At 39.2% G+C, this 13,289-nt stretch overlaps 1 protein-coding gene across 4 annotated transcripts in view; it reads left to right on the top strand.

The window, feature by feature from the left end:
* The window catches only part of PCDH15 (protocadherin related 15), a gene marked incomplete at both ends in the record, with an annotated part of 380,170 nt that overhangs the window by 237,371 nt on the left and 129,510 nt on the right, over window positions 1-13,289 (top strand). The gene's annotated exons all lie outside the window — the stretch shown is intronic.

A 13,289-nucleotide genomic window follows, 5' to 3' on the forward strand; every position in this document is an offset into this window, starting at 1 on the left:
ATTTTTGTTAACAAAGTCATCTTTTGGGCTTAAAAGTGCAGAACTGATTTTCTTCTTCTCTGTGCTTAATAGCTTAAAAGGCTTTTTCATTTAAAAATAGCACATCAAAAAACTATTTTTGAAGACACACCACTGTAAAAGCTTGCTTATAACAGATTTACAGCGGTACAACATTGTCACCATGTTTTTATACTCTTACTGATTTCTTTTAAAATATTTTTCTAACATACTGAACAAGTGACTCGTATGTATATAAAATTGTCACATGTATAGAAAATTTTAAGGCCACTAAGGGGAAAAACAGTTAAACTATTGACTGAAATAATTGATTACCTGGCATAAAAATAGATTGTGCTTGGGGTATTGGTAATTTAAGTGATTTGAAGCTGTGTAAATTTTTATGACATATATGGGTCTTCTGGACTACGGAATGCAGATTCAGTCACTTGAAACATACAGAGCTTTTTTTGGCAAAGTCAGTTTTTCCTAGCATCAAGTGAAAGAAGAAAGTACGAATTGTTTTTTTTTAAACTAGCAGTTGAATATAATGTTTCATATTTCCTTCAGTGATCGGTTAGCACAAAGGCTGGATGTAATACGAGCTGTAGGTAAAAGATGAATTTGGAAGCAGGGTTTTTCAGCAATTTCAGCAAAAAATCTGCCTTTCTTTCCAGTAGCAATCATATCACTAGGAAATAGTTCTTTACTGTGAGGGTGGTGAGGCACTGGAACAGGTTGCCCAGAGAAGTTGTGGATGCCCCATCCCTGGAAGTGTTCAAGGCCAGGTTGGATGGGGCTTTGAGCAACCTCGTCTGGTAGAAGGTATCTCTTGCCCATGGCAGGGGGTTGGAACCAGATGGTCTTTAAGGTCCCTTGCAACCCAAACCATTCTATGATTCTGTGATAAAATGGGAGCTCCTTAACTGCTGTATTAGCAGCACCTTCAGAAAGAATAGGACATTTTGGGTAGCATGGGAACCATATTGGGTAGCATATAGCCATAATGACCATGTTTCTTTCCAAATTTATATTATTCAGTAAGACATCCATCAATGTTTGTCATCTATCATCTTTCTTGTTAATTTTGTGTTCTTTTTGAGTCAATTTCACTTCAGTTGCTTTCTGGTATTTATAAATTGAAAAAATGCTTCTTTGGGTTAGGTTTGTGTTTCCTTCCAATTTAGTTACCTATTCACGAAGTTTGATTTCATTCAAGTTGTACTTCAGGTTTTGTAGGCTTCTTCAGTACAGTTTCATTTGCACTTAGACTGAAGTGGTTCTATATATGTCTATGCTCTGCTTGCTGTATAGCCTGGTATCGTTAAAGGTGGGTACTGCTCTGAAGCTGTCCAAGCTCAGGTGTAATTTTCAAGGGAAATAACTTTTGTCGGCATTGATGAAGATTACAGTTTTCTGAAAGCTTAATTTTGTTACACTAGAAATATCAGCCACATCAAAGGCTGTTTTGAATCCTTGGACATATAGAAATTAGGATCCCTGCAATTAAATCAGTTTCCATAAATCGATAAGTTATTGTTTTAGTTTTTGTCATTGTGTTCATCTTATGTGGTCATTTTTCATTTTGCATCCTAAAATGTGTGGACATGATATTTCAAATCACTACCAAATATCTTTAAAATCCATTTTATGTTTTGCTGGGTGCCCTCAAGGTACAATAATCTTCTCAAATACTAGATTGGGTCTATTTTTTGCTTAGATGGAACTATAAAATAAAACAAGTTATTGCAACAGAACCTCTCTATCTTGTAAATTAGTATGATTTCTAAGTTGTGTTGAAATGAAAATATTTAATCAAGCCTTGTGATAGGTTATTCCCAGTTGTGGAATGACAGAAATTGGTTATATCATTCATTGTTGTGTTTATCACCAGTCCTAATTCCCAGCCTTTGGATGGAAAAAGCTTTCTCTTCATAGCACAAATACTGGATGTAGTTTCTACTGTTCATATTCACAAATGCAAATAGATAGTATAGAAAAGAGTGATCTGGGCATTTGGAATTTTTTTCTGGCTTTGGTGAGATTATTGAAATAAGAATGATGAACATTTAGGTGTAGCTATGTTGTTGGAGGATATTCTTCTTTAAAAACTGAAATGTCTTTTGTTGTGGTGTTGTGCTTAACAGTACATTAGAACCACAGTAGGTATAGGAGAGGTTTCTATGGGAATACATTTTGTATAGAAACTGTAACATGGTTAAAATATAAAGGCCTATTTTAGATGAAAATATGCTTGTAAAAGAACATAGCCTTTACTGCGTATATGTGTTTTCACTACCAAGAATTAACCCGCTGACTGGCAAGTTTGCTTTTCAGAATATCTTTTACTATATTAATTTCAAACCGAAACCTGAAATCCACCAGAGTAAGCAGTAATATAGATGACTGAAAAAATAATAAACAGGTTTTGTGGTATCCCTTTCCCTTTTGAATGTTGGCTTCCCATTTTGCATGGGGAAAAATACAGCAAGAGATTTTTATCTTAAGACCCAAGAAGATATGGGCCCTGCTGCTCATTGAGGCAGCGGACCTAGTGATGAAAGATATGGAGAAGGTGCTCAACTACTTCGATGACGCTTCAGTTTTTTTTCTAGTAAGGTTTGGTATCAGGATCCTCAGCTGCCTGAGCCCAGTGTCAGTCTGGGGGAGGAAAGCACTACCCACAGTAGAAGATGATAAAATTATGGGCTGTTTAAGGAAATAAGACATAAGCGATGACTGGGATGCTGAAGGATTGACCAGACAACCTCCAGAGTTCCCTCCCAACTGAGTTTATTTTGTTTCTAATCGGCTTATTATCTGAATGTTTTTTATAGTGAAATCCATTATTTTATTGTATTTATTACGTAATTGCTAGTTGACATGATAGTAATGCTGGTAAGTGGGGATATATTCTATGATGTCAATAAGTAGAAAGGTAAAGCGGTAACATTTATGAGTACCTGTATTAAAACGTCAGAAATAGTAGACAGTTTCTAACATGTGATAACATGTGAACAGCTATTGAAATGTTTTTCCCATTCTTGACTTTCTATACGGACTTTCTCTTTCTTTCCTCTCCTGAGACTGCAAAACTTCATGTCTCTTCTCTGCTCATCTGTTCTAAACAAGTGATGAATCGCATTCACACCCTCCTTTTGTCCCCTCTCCCCTAATACAGGTAAGGTTATAAGCAATTTGGGGTATAAAACAATGAAGACAAATGCCCCCATGAATAACTCCTGCCACAGACAAGAGATTTCTGTGCTCTGCTTTGTTTTCAGCGGGAAAGTTGGACTTAAAAAGGGATTCCCATAAGGGCTTAGGTAACGTTTGGGAATTTGTTTCCAAAGGAGACGCAGAACAAGAGCAGCGAAAGATGTTCTGTCGAAGAGGGGAGGGCTTGTTAGGGGCAGGGAGGCAGTGTTCGCACTCTGAATTGCTCTCGCTCTCTGCCACTCGGATGGCTCTTTGTCTGCCAGCTGGAGTTCCTGAAGGCACTGGCATAGGAGTGCTGCCTGTGGGGATTTGAGGAGCGTTCTGAAGATTAAAAGAACAAAAGCTAGAAAGGATAATGCTGGAAGTGTAGCGGATGTATTTCAAATCCCTTTTACTTTACACAGTGTTGTCTAAATTGGGGCAGTCGGAGGTGTATTAGATTCCCTGCTGTTCTTTCATGTCTGATCATGGGGATCCCCCAGCAAGACAGGAGGAGAATTGCTGAATGAAGTGCTCTACAAAGGACCAACAGGAAACCAAAAGCTTCAAATGGGAAACTTGAAAATGAAATTCAGGCACCTTATTGTCTGTTGCAGTCTAAAACAGCTGAGGTCTTGCTGAAGATAGGGCATCTGAGTGATTTGCGTTGTACGGTTTACTGTTTATCAATAGCAGGTACATAGGAGGTAAAAACGTGGAATGAAATTTAGGTGGGGATCAATCCACTGACTGCAAAATCTGCAAATAGGTTCACATTCTTGTTCAGCGAAACACAGTCCCGAGTACTTTGTGTTAGACCTTAAAAATGCAGCCTGTGATTTAATAAGAAGTGGTTGACCTGATGGGGCCCAGGAGAGGAAACAAATCACTCAACTGAAGTTTTTATTCATCTGGTTCTTATATTTACCCAGATTCATTCACACACTGCCATCGTTTGTTTATTGTAGGCATATTTTTTGTGTCACCAATCAGCACTGTTTGAAATCTCCAACATGAACGTGTTGGTATCAAGGGGAGATAGGGACATGAAAGGAAATAAGAAGGAAAATATGGATAAAGAATTACATGGCAGTGGACAAACCAACCCCTAATCAGATGTTCAAGTAACACTGGACCTTAGATCTTCCCTAAAACGGAGACAGTATAAATAAGCTCAATAATGAAAGGGGTTTGCAGACAGCATGTGTGATACCGCTGTCTTCTGCTGCTTTTTTTAAATGAGAAAAGAAACACTTAAAGAAAGTAAGTTGCTCTTTAGGATGGAGCTATTCAACTTATTGGAAAAGCGAGCTTTGGAGGACTTTCTTTGATTGCACTGTACAATGGAAGCATTTTACTTTTCTATTTATGTAATGAATGTAAATTCATACCTGTGGTAGATATCCAATAACATCTGTCCACTACAGATCAAAGTAGGGCAAAACTGTAAGACAAGCAAGTGCGACACAGACAGCCTGTATGGCACCAGTCTACTGATTCTAGATATTTTCTTTTAATGGTATAGAAGTATTTTAAATGCATTGTGTAAAGAAGCAAACTGTCACTTTTGAATGCTAATGAAATGTAATTATGATGCCAGTTCCCTAACAGAGCTTTCTGTCTGTGAATATCAGTGAATTCTTACAAGCTTCTATTTTTATTTAAATTCGTAAGGTGGTAAACCTTGCAAGTCTCATGATTTAAAGCCCAGTTTAAATTTCACAAATGTCGGTAAGGCTTTTCATGTTGGACTAAGTGACCTCTGGACATCCCTTACAACTACATGATTCTGTGTTTCTCTATACAGGAAAACGGCTTCAAATGCTGATGAGGTATTACATTACAAGATTTTGTTGTAAAAAGTCTAGAAAGGAATCTCACTTTCCCTAAATTACCATTGTCATGTTTTCTGCATGAAGGCCCGTAGAACAGTGTATGATTTCCCACAACCTGCACCGTAGATTACACCTTACCTGTGTTAAAAGTACCAGCTTCCGAAATTAAATTCTCAGGTCAACTTATAGGAAAACTAGAGGTGGAGGGCAAAGGACAAGATGAGAAAAAGGGAGATTTATTGGCAGGAGAGGATGGTCTATGAGGGAAAGGAATTAAGCCTTTGGGGAAGAGTAAAATCACGGCCTCTGAAGTAACTCTCAAATACCCAGAGTGAGTCCATGACTACTGCTCACTGCATAATACATTACCTAACAATGTATTTCCAATTCATCTGATAGATGTAAAGACAATATGAACAGCTAGGGTTTTAAAGTCAGAATCCATAAAAAATTAATCAGAATCTAAAATCGGAGAATCATAACATGGCAGATGGATCACAACTAGAGGAAACTGAGACTTTTGTATGTGGTTGCAATGTGTGCATCTATATCACCAATATATCTGTTACCATTTAGTGGTATGACTATGCAGTGTTTGTGTGTATAGGAATGAGGTGGGACTTTCCTGTGCAAAGTAGCTCATAACTGTTATTCTTGAGCTTCTGTTGGTGCTCATTTCTGTAACTTCCATGTAGTTTCTTATAAGCAACTGCATCATCACGAGGTCATTTTGATAGGACCTTTGTGGTTTCATTTCCTTGCATGCTTGTTAAGAAAGTTGTCTGCATCATAAGTTAGAGAGACCTTTAGTAAGGCTTTCAGCACCGTCTCTCTTAAGATTCTCATAGAGATGCTGGTGACATAAAGACTTTCATAGTTTCATGTCAGACAAGACGTGCAGAGGGGCGAGTATTTCCAATAGGGCATGGATGTGCTCAGGTCCTGTTGCAAGTGCTTTTGTTCTAGCTTCTTGCCCAGCCCATATCAGGTTTGTCAGCCTCTAATACCTGATCAAGGTGAAAGAATTGTAGCTTTTCTGAATCACTGCATCCCCAGAGTCTGCCTTTAATCTTTTGCACGTGCATGATGGGCATGCTCATGTCAGCTTGGCTGAATGGTGCTTAAAGTTGTGTACAGAAGAGGTGCTGGGATTTGCTTTTGGTTTAAGCTAAGTGTTATGCTCCTTTCTTTCCTTAAAATGATAAGTCTTGGGGAATATCTTCTTTCTGACCTGGAAGGGCAATGTGTAAGAAGGATGAAAAATACAGGAAATGGTAACTTCTATCAATAGTGTTCACTATATATTTTCACTTTATTTTATCTTTCTTTCCTCTTATAGTCTCATAAGAGTTTATAATTAGCTGTCATAATAATTATTAAAAGCTGCTTCTCTACTTAGGCAGTGAGAAGAAATGAAATGACAGCCGTAGCTGAAGTCGATGTCGTCACCCCATGTGCTTCTAGCTGGATTTTCACCTGTTTGTTAACAAGCAAATTCCTTCAGCCTCTTGAACAAGATCGATGTCACAGTTTCAAGTCCAAACCTGTGGCATGAGAAGAAATAGATGTGGTCATAGATTTGTGCAATTTTTTTCCATCTTAGACCGGCAGTGCTAGGCAGGATTAGCTTCTTTCTGCTGACACCCCTAAAGGGTTGTATAATTCCTGGAAGGTATTTCGCAGCATGTGGCTGCAGCCACACTCCCTCAGCTTTACAGCAGTTCGTTGAACTTAGATGAGCTTAAGACACAGATCAAATAGGTTTAAAATGCTCCTCACCAACCATACCATGTGGTAAATGGGGTGACTTCTTAAACTAAATGGATTTCAAAAGCTGCGCTCTTGTCTTTCCTGTTTCCGATATTATATTTGTGCATTAATTTACATCTCTTGTCTTCAGAGTAATAACATTTGTGCTTTAATGCAGTGGAAATTTTGATGCTTGTTATCAGAGAAGCATTTCAACCATTTTCACTTTCTCAGCAGTTGATCATTGAGAGTCCAGGGGCTTTTGTATGAAAGGCATTCTTGTTTTTGTCTGCCTGACACCTTGCATCCCAGTGTGTTTTTAAGCCCTTTCATCAATTTCAGTCTGATGCCATACTAAATCTTCTGAATCAGTGGTTTCATCTCTCTAATACATGCCCATTTAGTATTTTGATGGCTGGTTCTGTTTGTTTAGATTTGGCTGTTCAGATTTCTGTCACTGGGATAAGAAATTATGGTTATCCTGAGCTTACAAATTAGAGTGGTTTATATTAGGCCTGCTAACTTTTGACTGCAGTCTCTCATTATAGATGTTCTTCTGTGACTTGAACAATTGTCTAGATTAGTGATTCCTTTTTTGAAGACTGCCTGGTAGAAGTTGGGGAGTTTTCTTGTGATACATGTCAGGTGTCTAACTTTTTTCTAATACTCAAACCTTGTGGCCTCGATATCTGTAATTGATATAAGAAAATGAATTTCCTTTAAGTATTCTTCTGTGAACAAGAGAAGACAACAGAACACAACCAAGAGTGTTTTAAGAGTCTGACCAGTGAGATAAGTAGTGTCAAATCCAAACGTTGGCTGTTATGTTCCAGCTTGGGTTCTAATTCTAATGTTCTCTAATTAGATGGGCTTACGAGGAGAGCCAGCAGTCTAGAGAAATGACAAAAATAACTTTAAAATGGATTAATGTATTAGAGAAATGTTTGGGGCCCCAGCTAAATGAGGAGATTTTAAGCAATATAAATATATTTCATCTGTGATTCAGAAAGCTTTGGGTTTTACTTTTGCTAGTATGTACATTCATTGGTTTAATCTCTGAATTGCTTGATCATATCATTGCCAAAGAACATACTCCTCATAAAAGCAAAATTTCTAAGTATCTTTCTAATTTCTACATCTTTCAAGTAAAAACAGGCAGTGCAAGTCTCTAAATTTAGGATTTGGTTGCATGCCAGACTAAAGAAAGCTTGTCTATTTTTAAGTGTTACAATGTGATTAACTTTTGTAGGAGGTTCACCAGTCCATTAAATGATGTTTTTGCAGCCATGAGCTTTCCGATTTTCATTTATTTTAATTTATATTTGCTTGTAGCGTTTAACTGTTCTTGCTGTGTAGTTTTATTTAGAGTCACATTTAATTGGTTTCCGAACTAACCCTCCAGATGCACTGGAATTAGCATTGACTATGAAAGTAATTATCAAACATTTTCCCATCTTGTATAATGGCTAAAATATGTCAGTATTTGAAAATTTACCATGTGCTATTTTTACCCTAACAAATTACTCTAAGTGTAGTTTATGAGAAAAATGATAAGCTGGTATGATTTGGTAGTTCAATAAGATACTTTTTCTTTTGAAAAGGAGGATATACACAAAACCTGTAGTGTTTTCCAAAAGCATGTGCGTGTAGGGCATCAGTTTGTTCTCTTAAGAAGTAAGAGTTGCCTTGACATTTCAAGATAGCCAAAACTGGAGGGTGCTGCCTCTGAGTTTCATTTTTGCCTCTCCAATATTTTTAGACCACCTACACCCAATTGGACTGCCCCAGCTAGTGACAGATCACTGAATTTACCCCCTGATATTACAATGTCCAATTTTACTGTATATTCTTTATATCATCTTTTTTCAGCAAGTCATTTTTTTGCAGCCAATAATTCAGAACATTTAAGATTTATTACACATTGTAACTAAGCCTCCGTCACTTCTTGCAGTGTAACGTTAAGTTTTTTGTGGCACATCAGAAATGATACAGCAGAATCAAGCAAGTTAAAAAGCCTTCTATATACTTTTGGTTGAGCATGAACACAGAATAAAAGCTTTATATCGTTCCTTCTCTGAAACTTGTACTAAGCCTGCAGTCCTCTAATCCTGCAAGTCTGTAAAAGAATTTTTTTTTTCTTTATGTGAATAATATAATTTACATGTCAGTTTTGTAGGAAGTGCTGCAGAAATGAACTCTTGTAGGTTTTTGGGCTGCAAGGGAGTATTGCAACTATCTGTAATGGGTGTACAGCGATGCCATGTATGTTTAGGAGCATGATTTATTAATCTTAACTGCTAACTCTCTGTGAAACAAGAGAAAAGTGTGTGCGAAACTGCTGACAACACTGGGAGGACAAAAGTATTTCCTTGCTTCCTTACTTCTTTTGACATTATTTTGAGTTCAGCTGACAGAAATCTTTCAAAACTGTTGGTACCTTCTAATCCTTTCCTTTGCTTAGAGCACATAATGAATGAAATAGAGAACTTAAAGACTGTGTAAAAGCAGGTGAAAAGAAAGAGAAGAAAAGCCTTTCTGAAATATAGGGAAGAAGAAAAATTCCATGGATGACTGATTTTCCCCCTTAAAATATTTCTAAATAAATACCAGGAGGTCAGAAGCATTTCAAATATCTGTGGCCTCTTACTGCATCTGGGAGATGTTAGTTTTGTCCTATGAGCACAAACAGTAATCTCCCTGAAAAACAAGTACGAAATCCAATTTAGCACTCCCACCCACACTTGATTTGCTATTTGACACAATTGCAGGGCTTGGGAATCTTTTAAACCCCTAATAATAAAAAATTAAACCCGTAATAATAAACCCCTTAAGCCCATAATAATAATTAAAAAATCATGTTATCATCCATGAAAACAATAACCCATCTCCCACCAACAGCATCCTTTGTATCCTCCAGCATAATTTCCATCCCTCCCTCAAGCTGCAGTGTTTGCTGGAATACTGAAGAGGCTGTCAGAGATCAGGAGCTTTTGTTGGGGTGGGTGTGGATCATGGGGAACTTCTGTACCTGAAGGAAAAATTAATCTGGAGGAAGTTGGGTTGGTGGCAAAGTGGTCCCTAAGAAGTGTTTCAGCTTGCAGCTTTAACGAAGAGATACCTGTCATGTTTGCCTCTGCTTTATAGACAAGTATGAATAATGACACACTGCCTTATTTTACTCCTTTCCAGCTCTAGCAATCCAAGCATAAACCCTCAATTAACCTGCTTAAGTCCTATTGTTACCCATTGTGAACAAAAGTTGTCGATATTAGTAGGAGGTTACTTTTGAAAAGAATTATAATGGTATAATTAATATTGTTGACATTTAAGCACTTGTCATTATATTTCACAGTTAATGATCCTTCAAGAGATATTTTGGTAATTCAGATCTCCCAGAATTGTATTTTCAAGCTGTTTGAGACAGAGGAAGATCATTTGTTACTCTGGAACACTGTTGGTTCATATTCATGAGGGTTTCTTAGTAATGCTGAAGCATAGTTGGTAATGCAAATTTAAAGGTACCACAATAGATAAAGGCTATCACCTTATAGATTACGGCATCTCCAGTAAATGTGGGGTGTATTTTCCAGGAAATAAAGTGATGATTCATTTATATTCCTAGGTTTCCAGGTTCATTTTATCATGCAGTACTTTATAAGTTAGCCCCATGAGAGATGAAAATGAGAGTAGTCGTGTAGACCTGAGGAGTTACTAGAACAAGAGCAGTGTTTACTAGAGACTCTTCAGAGGAACATGCTTATCCTAATTCTGAATAAACATAATGAGATGGGAGAGGTAGAAACAGGCATCTCATCTTTCTGCATCTCTTGCAGCCTTGGCAAGAGGAGCCAGTCAGCAAGGGATTGTTTTGTTTCTTTTCTTTTTTTAAGTCTAATTTATACCCCTTCAGATGCTCTCCGTTTAAAGAAATAAATTACCTTAGACCTATGTAAAGCAGGCTCCTCCATCCTGACAAAATCCCTTTTGGTTAGGCCACATTGACTAAAGTGAATTTATGAGCTCTTCAGTTGTGCAACACTGGTGTACTAAATTTGCCTAACAGGCTGCTTGAACCAGTTTCAGTAAGAACAGAGGAAAACCTCTGAGCATGCAGAGGGATGGTTCAGAATTTTTCTTTTACCCAGAATAGCAAAATCAGCTTAGTTTCCTATCCAGATTTGCCAAGCGTATTGCATGTGATTGCAAATGATCAAACACCAGAATGTGGTGTCAGATTTGGGGGTAACGTGATGGATGGGAACTCAGGTGTTTCAGTAGTGCTCATGTGAAGACGTGCCACTGCCTGAGGCTCCTTCGCTCTCTTGCTTATTACCCAGCTCTGCCTCTACAGGCACTTGAACTGATACTTTCCTTCCCTTCGACAACTGTAGGGATGAGGGGAAGGAGGAGGACTTGGGTTAGAGGTGGATGTGATAAAAAAGATCTTCTAGCAGGAAAGCAAGGCAGAAATGAGTAGGTTCTTTCTTCAGTTGTCTGGTCTTGACATCCCACTGTGGCAGGGGATGAGTGAGAGTGATCATCTTTGGAAATCTGGATTATCACTTGTGCTGCCCTCAACTTTGACAGCTTTGGCTTATCGTAGCGGGGGGAAATGTGTTCTGCACTATCCTACACATACACGCAAGATCATATGTGTAGGGATTTGAAGCTAGGGTGAGACAGAGACTGCACTATGGGAAATAGAAAGAAATCTGGCCAATTTTGTGCTCAGTGTTTGTCTTGATCTTTTTTACTCCTAATGGACCTTACCTAATAGAAGAAATTATTAATAATGTTGGTGTAGCCCAGAGAAAAATAGTATCCGTGATTTGTATCTTGTTGTAGCTGAAAACAGACAAAGGAACTGGTTCCTTTATGAGGTTCAACAGGGCTCAGTGCCGGGTCCTGCACTGGGGTCACAACAACCCCATGCAGTGCTATAGGCCTGGGGAGGAGTGGCTGGAGAGCTGTCTGGAGGAAAAGGACCTGGGGATGTTGCTTGACAGCCGCCTGAACATGAGCCAGCAGTGTGCCCAGGTGGCCAAGAGGGCCAATAGCATCCTGGCTTGCATCAGGAATAGTGTGGCCAGCAGAACTAGGGAAGTGATCGTCCCCCTGTACTGGATGATCACTGGTGAGGCTGCGCCTCGAGTACTGTGTTCAGTTTTGGGCCCCTCACTACAAGAAGGACATGGAGGTGCTGGAGCGTGTCCAGAGGAGGGCAACGAAGCTGGTGAAGGGTCTGGAGCACAAGTCTTATGAGGAGCGGCTGAGGGAGCTGGGGTTGTTTAGTCTGGAGCAGAAGAGGCTGAGGGGAGACCTTATTGCTCTCTACAACTACCTGAAAGGAGGCTGTAGCGAGGTGGGGGTTGATCTCTTCTCCCTAGTAACAAGTGATAGGACTAAAGGAAATGTGCCAGGGGAGGTTTAGGTTGGATATTAGGAAAAAACTCTTCACTGAAAGGGTAGTCAAGCATTGGAACAGGCTGCCCAGGGAAGTGGTTGAGTCTCCATCCCTGGAGGTATTTAAAAGACAGGTAGACGTGGTGCTTAGGGGCATGGTTTAGTGGTGGACTTGGCAGTGCTAGGTTAACGGTTGGACTCGATGATCTTAAAGGTCTTTTCCAACCTAAATGATTCTATGATTCTCTCCACCTGTGGTAACTGTATACCCAGGTAATTCAGCTCAGCATTGGTAATGAGCAAATCGTATTAGATTTATTGGGATGTTGCTGGCTCCTGTTTTAAGGGTAGTAATATGTTCAAGCAGGGATGATTTTTGAAGCAGGACTTTCTGAAAGCCCAACTCCTTGTTGTACAGACCTCCTCCTCCCTGGCCTTCCAGTCGAGGCCTGTGATATGTGCATGCCAGCTTGTACCTGTCAGTGACAGGGCGCGGGGATAAATTGGGATGACTTGAAGTCATCTATTTTGATACAAAGCAATAGCTGCAAACAGGAACAGGTGGTAACCGCGCCCGCCACCAGCGAGTCCTTCAAGGACTTCTCCGTGGACCTGCTGCCCACAGGCTCCAAGAGGCTCTGTGCAGTGATTTTCATGTGGAAAGCGTTAATTTTGTATACCCTTGAGATAGGATTCTTTTAGAAAACAGATTAAACTCTTTTTCTTTCATATCCATGAAGACTACACTATCTCTTTTCAAGTTTATACTGATAAAATGTTAATTAATGGAGATCTTGAACTGTAAAAGCAATCTAATTTGGTAAAATAATAGCATTTTCATAAAGCTTTTTTCGCAGTGAAATCCATTTTGATTCTTTAAAAACATGCACTTCAATTTTAGACATATATGCATGTGTACGGGTTGCCCAGGGCTGGCGGCGGGGCTGAGGGGTCTCTGCGGGGAGAGGTCAGACACAGCTGGTTCCAGCCAGTTCCAGCGGGCTCCGGTGGCCCCCACAGGCTGCAGCTGAGCCCCTCAGTGACTCCGGTGGTGACACTGGGAAACAGAATCAAGAAAGGGCAGAACTCCTCCCAGCAGTGAGGAAC

The sequence above is a fragment of the Platalea leucorodia genome (genome assembly GCF_965183815.1).
Source record: "Platalea leucorodia genome assembly, chromosome: 4".
NCBI lineage: Eukaryota > Metazoa > Chordata > Aves > Pelecaniformes > Threskiornithidae > Platalea > Platalea leucorodia.